Consider the following 9,435-nt stretch of genomic DNA (forward strand, 5'->3'; position numbering starts at 1 on the left):
CTAATCTACTACTTTCAACCTTCTTGTTTATTTTAATAAACACATATAGACACCAGGACTTGACTGACTATGAATTGACTCAACAAGAGCTGAAGAAAAGCATCTTTCCAGGCAGGAAAAATCCTGCATCAGAAGAAGACACCAGTGTTTGTTTTTGCTTTTACTTCCCAAAGCAAAGCCCCATGATAACCTTTGAGGCTTACTCACTGAGTGGATGTAGAAATCCTCAGAACTCAGCACGCTTCTAACTCCAAGCACGCATTTTTCTCCATTCCTCTGTACACAGTTTGAAAACAATTGATGTGGCTGGCTTGTTTGTTAGGTAGTCTCTTTAGAAGATTTTGAAACCATAACTCCCCCCGCAAAAAAAAAAAAAAACAATTCTCATCTTGTCATTTCTGGGATCACTCCCGACCATTACTCCTTCTCTTTTTGCCTCCTCTTGTTTTTTCCTTTCCCTCTATTGGTCCCCGCAAACACCTTAAATTGGTCTCTCTCTTTTTGTTTGCCTGGATACATTTTTCTGCTGTCCCTTCTACCACATATCACCACATCTTTCTCTTTTCTCCCCCCACCTACCTCTGTCTCTCTCTCTCTCTCTCTCTCTCTCTCTCTCTCTCTCTCTCTCTCTCTCTCTCTCCCATTTTATTTATCCTTCTTTTCCTTTGAGGTGGAATACTCATTTATACTTTTAACCTCTCCTCTTGGCCCATCATAGCTGCTTAAGAGATGTCAAATGGTAACTGTGGACCCTGCATGCTACACCCCTCTTTGATACTGGGGAAATTCTGAGGGAGACCAGCCAAGGCAAGATGTACAGTGGTACAGTGGTGGCAAGGGTATTATGGGAGTAGCCAACCACTTTCTGATTTGGATATTAAGCCCACTCCATATCTGGTACTGTAAACCTGTAAACCTTGTCAAAATTCTGTGACTGGGAATATCATGAGTCCTGGTGGGGAAGCTTCATCTGTTGTTTTGCTAAATGGACATGATACACTCATCAGGTTGCCTTCTAAAGCAGTATGTCTATCCTTATATATTAATGCTACTGTTAGCTTTGTTCAGAATGACTTCTCTTTTACAGAGGAAGGGGTGGAAAGAATATAAGGGCAGAGGAAGGAGTGGAGTGTTGTGGAACATTGAGTTTCTGGCATGACTTGGCCATTGCACTCTTGAACTAACAGCCTCCGTGATCCTTCATCCAAGACCTGGATAAGATAGGGACTGTCAACATGCTGCCAGAGAAAGAAAGGGGATTCATGAGGTCCCAACCCTCTGTGAAGATTTATAGGTAGTTTATGGTTGCTGGGAGAGGGAGAGCTATTTTCTTCAGTGATGCAGCCAATGGTAAGGTGCCCTGCTCCTGTAAAAATCTCTCCACCTACGCTCCTGAACTCAACCCCGATGAAAACCATTAGGTCACATTCCTCCAAGAACATGAAAAGAGGATGACCTGAGAAGAGGAAGAGGATCAGTGGATGTGGTAAGGGGACAAATGAGGATAATGGAAGGTATGAGTATTGTTAAAATACATTGTGTACATAATGGAAATGTCATAATTAAACCCATTATATACAAATAGTTACTAATATAAAGCTGAAAAGAAATGTCAGGAGAGCCGAATCAAACTTTAGAATTCAGGTCGTAGTCTTCCCAGCTCATTTTCTTTCTCCCTAACTGGATCTCACTATAATAAAGAACAAAGTCGGGTGTGTTATGTGAGGCAGGGGAACGTGCTAGGCACCAAGCTCTCCCTAGACTTGGAATGGGCAAATTCTCTCAATACCACTTTACAGATGGTCATCTCAGAGCTTGGAGCTTCTTGCTTCTCTGGATAAACAAGGCAGCTATATTTGGATCAAGAGCAGGGATGTGTGTGAGAAGTTCAGTTGAGACCATCAAAATAATTTATTGACATAAGATTATTCTGAATCCTATAAAATCCTTTGGTGAGACCTAGTAAAAGTCTACCCCAAGACATCTGCGTCTTTCTATTCCCAGTCTTCTCTTTAGAAGATCCCTTGTAGATCTGAGCTCTTTTTCGATTAACTCTCACATTTCTGCCTCCCCTGATGCTGCTTTTCTAGCTACCTTTTACTAAAGAAATCTAAAATACATCCCAGGTTCCTGTTGATTCATTTTGCCAAGAGATGTCCCTGGTTAAGGAGCTTTGTTATGATTCTGAAAGCATTAGGATTGTTATACTTTCTGTTTCTCGGATATCTTTTTTTCAACATATAGAGATGTATGTACATTGTCAAATAACTTTCCATTACCTTCTGTGAATAGTGCATAAATATTGAAAAAATAACCCAAGAGAAGCTTGAATAAAGGCAACCACATGCTTCTCTTTTTGTACCGCCTGGGACAATGCAAGGTAGGAGTAGATAATTAAAGCTGTCTGCAGTTGTTTCAGAAGGAAAGATAGTGTCATTCTCAGGAGACTCTCATAGAAACTTGCCAAGAGTCTGTTTTTCTCTCGTCTTTTTCCTTTTGGTTTGTAACTCAAACACTGTTATGTCCCCATAACCCAGTCTTTGTGGGGATATCCAAGAGGGGGGTGAAATGCATAGGAAAGAATTGCCAGATTTTCCTTGATGCTTCATCAAACTCTGAAAGCACAGAGGAGCCAGGTACAGGAGTTATAGAGGTACATACATATGTATTACCATGACACTTTGGAGCAGAAGACAGGAGGTTCATAAGTCCAAGGTCACCTTCAGAAGGTTTGGGTGTTTGGGTGGGTGTGAGATTGATTATGTGTTACACACACACACACACACACACACACACACACACACACACACACAAATCTCATTTATCCTCCACCCAAAGACAGCTGCTTCTCTTATTTCCATTTCTCTTTTAGGAGAGGCCTTCTAAAACTTAGCTTTTTCCCACATAATTCCCCCATTATTTTGCTTCTCCAGTCTTATCTGTTGTCCAGACGCTGCCCCGCCAAATCATACAAAGCTAGTAAACACTGAACTTTCTTCAGTGATCAATGGAATGGAAAGCCCATCATAGTACATTTCTCTTAATAATTCCTTATCAATTTTTCTTGTTTTTTTTTTCTTAGAAATTCTTGCCCCAGGACTTTAGGATTATTGGCTGAAAAGTGAATAGACTGATGTGGTTGCCAGTGGTAGCTCAAATTCTACCTGTAGAAAGTAAGCCCAACAAGGTTTGCAAGGTTTTGTGTGGATTCATTTAAAGAACAGAGTTGGACATTGCACTATGAACCAGGAGCTATACATGGCACTGGAGTAGGTGTTGGGAAACTCAGAGGTAAGTGACATTTGTCACGACTATAAAGGGCTTACATTCCCTGAGGCCTACTCCACTGAAGGGAATACATATCCAGTACTATTAACTTGGACAAAAGCCTATGTTCTGGGCGCTCCCAGGCCTCACAAGGAAATCTGCTGCTGATATTTTGTTAAATAGACATGTAGTTAAACTGCCTTCTAAATATTTATGTTTGTATCCATAGACTTGTGTGGTTCTCAGCCAGTCAGAGAAGTTTCTTTTGGCAGTGGGCTACAGTCAACACAGAGACTCATAACTCGTCAAAGCACAGAGGAGAAAGGACTGCTGAGTACTCAGCCCTAAATGGGACAACCATGTCACCTACCCTGAGGCCCAAGGAACATTACCAAAGGTGGGCAGTTTCCACTGGGAGGGCCAGATAACAGGGGAAAGACTATAAAACTACTGCCCTCTGGATACATCATGGACACACAGCAGCCGTGACCACCTGCACAAGACCTGTATGTACACCACCAACAACAACAACAAATCACATGAAAGTAGGAGGAGCCTAGCAGACTAGTTGGAGAGAAGAAGAGGATCAAGAGGAGTGGGAGAGGGAGAAGAAAAGGCAATGGGGAGTGGGAGTCACCCCAGAATGCTATATGCAAGCATGAAATCGTGAAAACAAACACAAACAAAACCCCAAATCTTTTTCTTTTTTTGAGACAGTGTCTCTCTGTGTAGTTTTGTGCCTTTCCTAGAACTCACTCTGTAGCCCAGGCTGACCTCAAACTCACAGAGATCCACCTGCCTCTGCCTCCCGAGTGCTGGGATTAAAGGCAGGTGCCACCACCACCTGATAAAACCCAAAATCTTATAGCCTAAGAAGAAGAGAGCATCAACAAGACAAGGATGCTCTTCCTTAAGTAAGTATCCTTTACTAAGATGCAAATGCCTCTGGTCAGATAATAATTTAGCCTCATTTGTTGTCAGATGCTGAGATTGGAGAGAAGTTAGCACAAAACTGCCCATGGCCAGGTAAGTCTGAAAACATAGCCCTGGTTCTTTATGTTCTCCTAGGGACTCGAGGCTGCACACTAGCATAATAAAGGCCCTGAGAAGTCTTGCAGGAAATTATCTTATATGTTTGTTCAGTGCGGCATTTTCAAAACTCACTCAAGCATCGGCTATTTTCCACCAGAGAATAGCAATTAACCTGTAGAAAATGCAGTTTTGGAAATGCTGTTCTAAGCCATGTGGTGACTAAACAGCAGAGTTATCCCACTGAAGTGAGAGGAGAGTCCCTCAGGAAAGAGGAAGTGCAAAAGACAGGCCTCTGAACACAATACCTGTGGGGGAGTGGGAGAGAAGCAGCTTGGCCATTTGCATGAATAAGTAGTCACAGAGCAGCTGCCTCATGCTCAGTTCCCTGAGCCTGTCACATCCTGGCCTAACCCTGTCACCAGGGTGGATGGAAAGTGGTCAAACAGTTGGAGAACTCTGGCCAAACCTTACATCCCTCTAGATTGCAGCTTTTGTTCTAGAATATTGGAGGCTTGGAATAAAGAATCCATTATCCCTTTATACACACAATCATGCCAATTCTGTTTACATACAATCTTGTCTCTGGCTTTGCTTTTAAAAATATGCAATCCATAGGAGCTGGAATGATGATGGCTCAGTAGTTAACAGCACTGGATGCTCTTCCAGAGCACCCCGGTTCAATTCCCAGCACCCACATAGTGGTTTGCAGCCTTCTGCAACTTCAGTTCCAGGAGAATCCCATGTCCTTTTCTGGACTCTACAGCCATCAGGCACATATGTGGCATACAGACATTCAGGCAAACATGTCTATAACATACAATGATATAAATAATATAAAATCTTGCATGTAGACAATCTAGAAGCTTCTAGCATACTGTAGCTTACTTTCCTTCTTAAGACTAAAAAATAGTTTTCATCTTTCATATTCTTGTCTCACAAGTGTTTTTCCAATAAAAACAAGAACTTGGACCACAATTTGAGCAATCACTCAAGCACGGAAGCCCACAGTTGGTAACATGAGCAACATGAACAGGTGTTGATTTTCACTGATGGAGCCAAAAAATAATCTTTTAAAAATTATTCTTAGATACAATAAAGTCAGAGAAGATGAAGTGTTTTAAATCATTTGAAAGGACAAGTGACATCAAACCTGACAGTGGACAGGCTTCCTTTGATGATAGTCTATTCAAAAATTAAATTAGGTGAGTTAGAGGTGAATCCAGACTATGTAGTAAAGAAGTATTTCTAACTCCTATGAGACGATATTTCTAAAGGTGTATTTGTGTGTGTGTGTGTGTGTGTGTGTGTGTGTGTGTGTGTGTGTGTGTACACGTATGTGTTCTCAGGTGAAGAGGCAGGGAATGTTTCAAAGAAACACTTAGCAGGTTTTCCATCAAGTTCATGTTTTCAAGCCTGGGTAAATCCTCTCCTTAGTATTCCTGTAATATTTTTCGATTATATTCCAAAATGTTGAGTAATGCTACTCAATCATGAAATTAGAATGAATTTTTAAACTTTAAATATGGTGTATTACATTTTGAGAAATAAAAATTATTAAAATGAGAAATGGTCCTGATGAGCAAATATAGTCTCTTAAATAAGGCTTGATTTCCTTTCCCAAAAAAACAACAACAAAAACAGGTGTATTCACTGAGTGTTTGCTATGATTCAAGGATCTTGCTTATTTATTCATTTTTTTGATATTTTGCTACGTTAGAATCCCTTTTGCAAGGAAAGAGATAATAGAAAAAGTCTGGATTCTTAGATCAGACCATACAATTACCCCAGGCATTTCTGACTTAGAAACATGTACTATCAACCATTAAACAATATGCCCCCACGTATGTGAGCACATAATACACGCAAGATATTATGCTAGGCAATTAATCCCTTGCATAGTGACTCTTAATCTCATTAAATCGTGAAATATATTTATTAGTTTTTATTTATCTTTGGCTTTTTGAATCTGAGTGTTGCTAGTAACACTCCAGCTGACCTAAAGCTCAATGTGTAGACCTACGTGCCTCCAGATTTGCGCCAAATCCTTCCTGCCTCTGCTTCCTGAGTGCCAAGGTTACAGGCACACCCAGATCCATTCCTGTTTTTAAGTGACACATAAAATTGCATACATTCATAAGGCATATAAAATATGTTTTGTTGCTGTGATAAAATACTGGTATCAATAGCAACTTATAGAAGAAATAATTTATTTTGGCTTATATATCTTAGGGAGTGTCCTTAAAAACAGGGAGTCATGACAGCTCTGGGAACAGGAAGCTGAGTGATCACATCTTCAACCACATGCAGAAAATGGAGCAGACCGGAAGTGGAGTGAGGTTAGAAACTCTCAAAGCCCACCCTTGGTGATGTACATCTTTCCACAAGGCTCTAAGACCTAAAAGTCCCATAACCTTCCCAAACAGCACCACACAGTATTCCAACACATGAGCCTGTGGGGAGCGTTTCTCATTCAAACCACAATAGTACCCAACATTCAAACCTTGGTGTGTGTTCTTCAGTGGGTAAAAAGACCTTCTGAATGCTTTCCATTTTAAGAGTTTTTGCCTTAAGCAACAACATAGAATTTAATTGATGAAGGAGAAATGTAGACAACCAAAATGTGACCTTCAACAAAAAGCAAGGTTCTCATCCCAAGAAGGGTGGAGACAGGTAAAAGTTGGAGAGCCTGTGGCTATAACAGGAAATTGACTAGGCAAGGTCCAGGTCTCCTGCAGAACAACGGATTGTATTTGCTCAGGGGAAAAAGAGCCAAGGAAGTTGACACTCGTTGGATTTGTAGTTCTCTCTATGCAACTGTAAACTCTTCAGGGCCTCTAAAGATATCCAAAACACCAGCTCACTCACATCCAGTTGTTCCTTGAAAAAACACTGCTATTGCATAATTGCTGTCTCACTGTGTTTAGTTGAAGCTATACTGAGAACTTCTGGGAACAAAGTATGTTACCTTTTGCAAAAACAAAAACAAATAGACTTATTCTCTCCAATGCTGATTCTAGCCTCTGTCCACCAACACTGATATCGATGTATTCTCAAGTTGGGATCTGGGGCTTTCACAGAGAAAATGAGCTATGACTTTCTGTGCTTTCTTTGTTACAATTTTAAGCACCTTTTTTCACTTGTATTAATTTCACTAGCATCGAGGGTAGGGGAGCTGTTAGTAGGAAATCAAGCTGATATCCTGTGCTTCATATGATATGACTTCAAGCTTGTTCATCCTTTTTTATGTTTATAGGACTGTTTCTATTTATTTAAAATCCATTTTTCTACAAAGTATTTGAGACATTCATAAGAGAATATACCATAAATAGAAAGCTAAATATAAATAAAAAATGACTAGAATTAAATTATAGCCTCTGCACTTTGACCATCATTATCAAAGAGGAGCCACAGATTTCACATAAATGTTGGAAATAATCAGCATGACTTGATGCAGGATTTACAGTGTCCATAAAAATAAACATGGCTAGATCATGAAGAAGATGATTTTTTAAATCACATTAACTTTTAAAAGAAAATAGCAGAAAGTGTGCTTACTGTGCTTAGAGCCATGTCCCTAGCTCCTGCAAGGTGACTTCACTCTTCTCTGATGGGGATGTAAAACAATGGAAAATTATCACTTTAGGGAAAGTCAAGTTTTCCTTCCCATATAAGTCTGAGAAAAATGTCTTAATGTGTCTTTGTAGGTGTGGTTCTGAATGAAGCAGGAGACAATATCCCTGAAGCACATACAATAAAAGTTTCCAAATAGCTGTTTCTTACGAGGTTCCCCCAAGGCATCAAATGGCAAAGCAACCACATGCATCCAGGTGGAGAAAATTCTGTGGGGCCCAAAATAATACAGTCTCAGTTTATGAGCTCATCAAATCTTAAGGTTACCTAAAGGATTGAGACCCATGAATGAGAAAGATATTGTGCTCATGGATACAGGCCCCTAACAACCAACCTCAGCCACAATAACATTCAAGTCCAGAGCCTTTGTAATCTGACAGGCACTTGAATGCATTGCTTTATTTAATCCTTGTAATAACCGCATTGGTCAGGACACCTTTGTTTGCATTTGACTCAAGCTACCTTAAGCAGAGAAAAACAGAGGTCTTATTGAAAAAGTACAAAGCTAAATGGACCTTTTGGTTCTGTGTATTACTACCCATCAATACTATCTTCTTTCATAAGTGGGAAAGATGGCATATCATAGACCCAGGCTTATACAGAAAGATAGAAAGATATTCCTTCTCACAACTCCAAACCAATTCTGGAACTGAACCGGGGAAGTAACAGACCTATCCCAGTCAGGGTGCTATTGAAGACATGCCCCTCTAATTGGCTGGTCTCTGCTGGAAACATTGGTCCACAGAGAGATAGAATAAGAATTTCTGGAGTTTAGGTGGGCAAGCAAGCAAGGCCAATAAAACAATTAGCTGGGCTTTGCACTAAGTACTATTATTTCTACTTTACAGATAAGAAAATGAAGGCTCAGAATAGCAAGAGGCTCAGAACAGAATAACCAAGATGTGATTATAAATTTAGCATTAGTCATAATGGGTTAGATAATTCTATGGTCACAAAAAATGAAACCTGAAATTTTAATGGGTTAGCACAACAGACATGGGTTGTTGCACATATTACCCCAGGCTTAGGTTGGTGGGTTTCACTCCTCATAGTCTCATGTGCAGCTGATATAGGAAGTTCTAACATCTGGAAAACATTGGATCCCAATACCCAAGGAACAGCAATAGGAATGGGCATGAACATCAGCAGCTATGGCCCATCAGAAAGGATGAGTCTCATGACCCTGCTTAACAGAAAGACAGTTAGGAGAGAGCTGAGGAATGGGGAAGAAGGGCAAGCTGGGATGTGAACATGGATGTCAGTGTGGACAACTGTATCTAACCTTTTAATTGGTATCATTACAAACCTTTGGTTTATACCTGTTCCACTTTAGTCACGCGTCCCTACAAAGGATTAGTTTTCAGTGGGTGCTAAAGCAGGAGAAGACTTTTAACAGGTCCAGGTTACTATGAGAGCTTAAGCCATGTGATCCAGCAGACCCAATGATAGCTGAGGTGTCAGAGGTAGAAAGAAATGCTGTTTGGACCCTTTGGCAGGCCTCCATAG

This window comes from Peromyscus maniculatus, chromosome 20, assembly GCF_049852395.1.
Source record: "Peromyscus maniculatus bairdii isolate BWxNUB_F1_BW_parent chromosome 20, HU_Pman_BW_mat_3.1, whole genome shotgun sequence".
Lineage (NCBI taxonomy): Eukaryota > Metazoa > Chordata > Mammalia > Rodentia > Cricetidae > Peromyscus > Peromyscus maniculatus.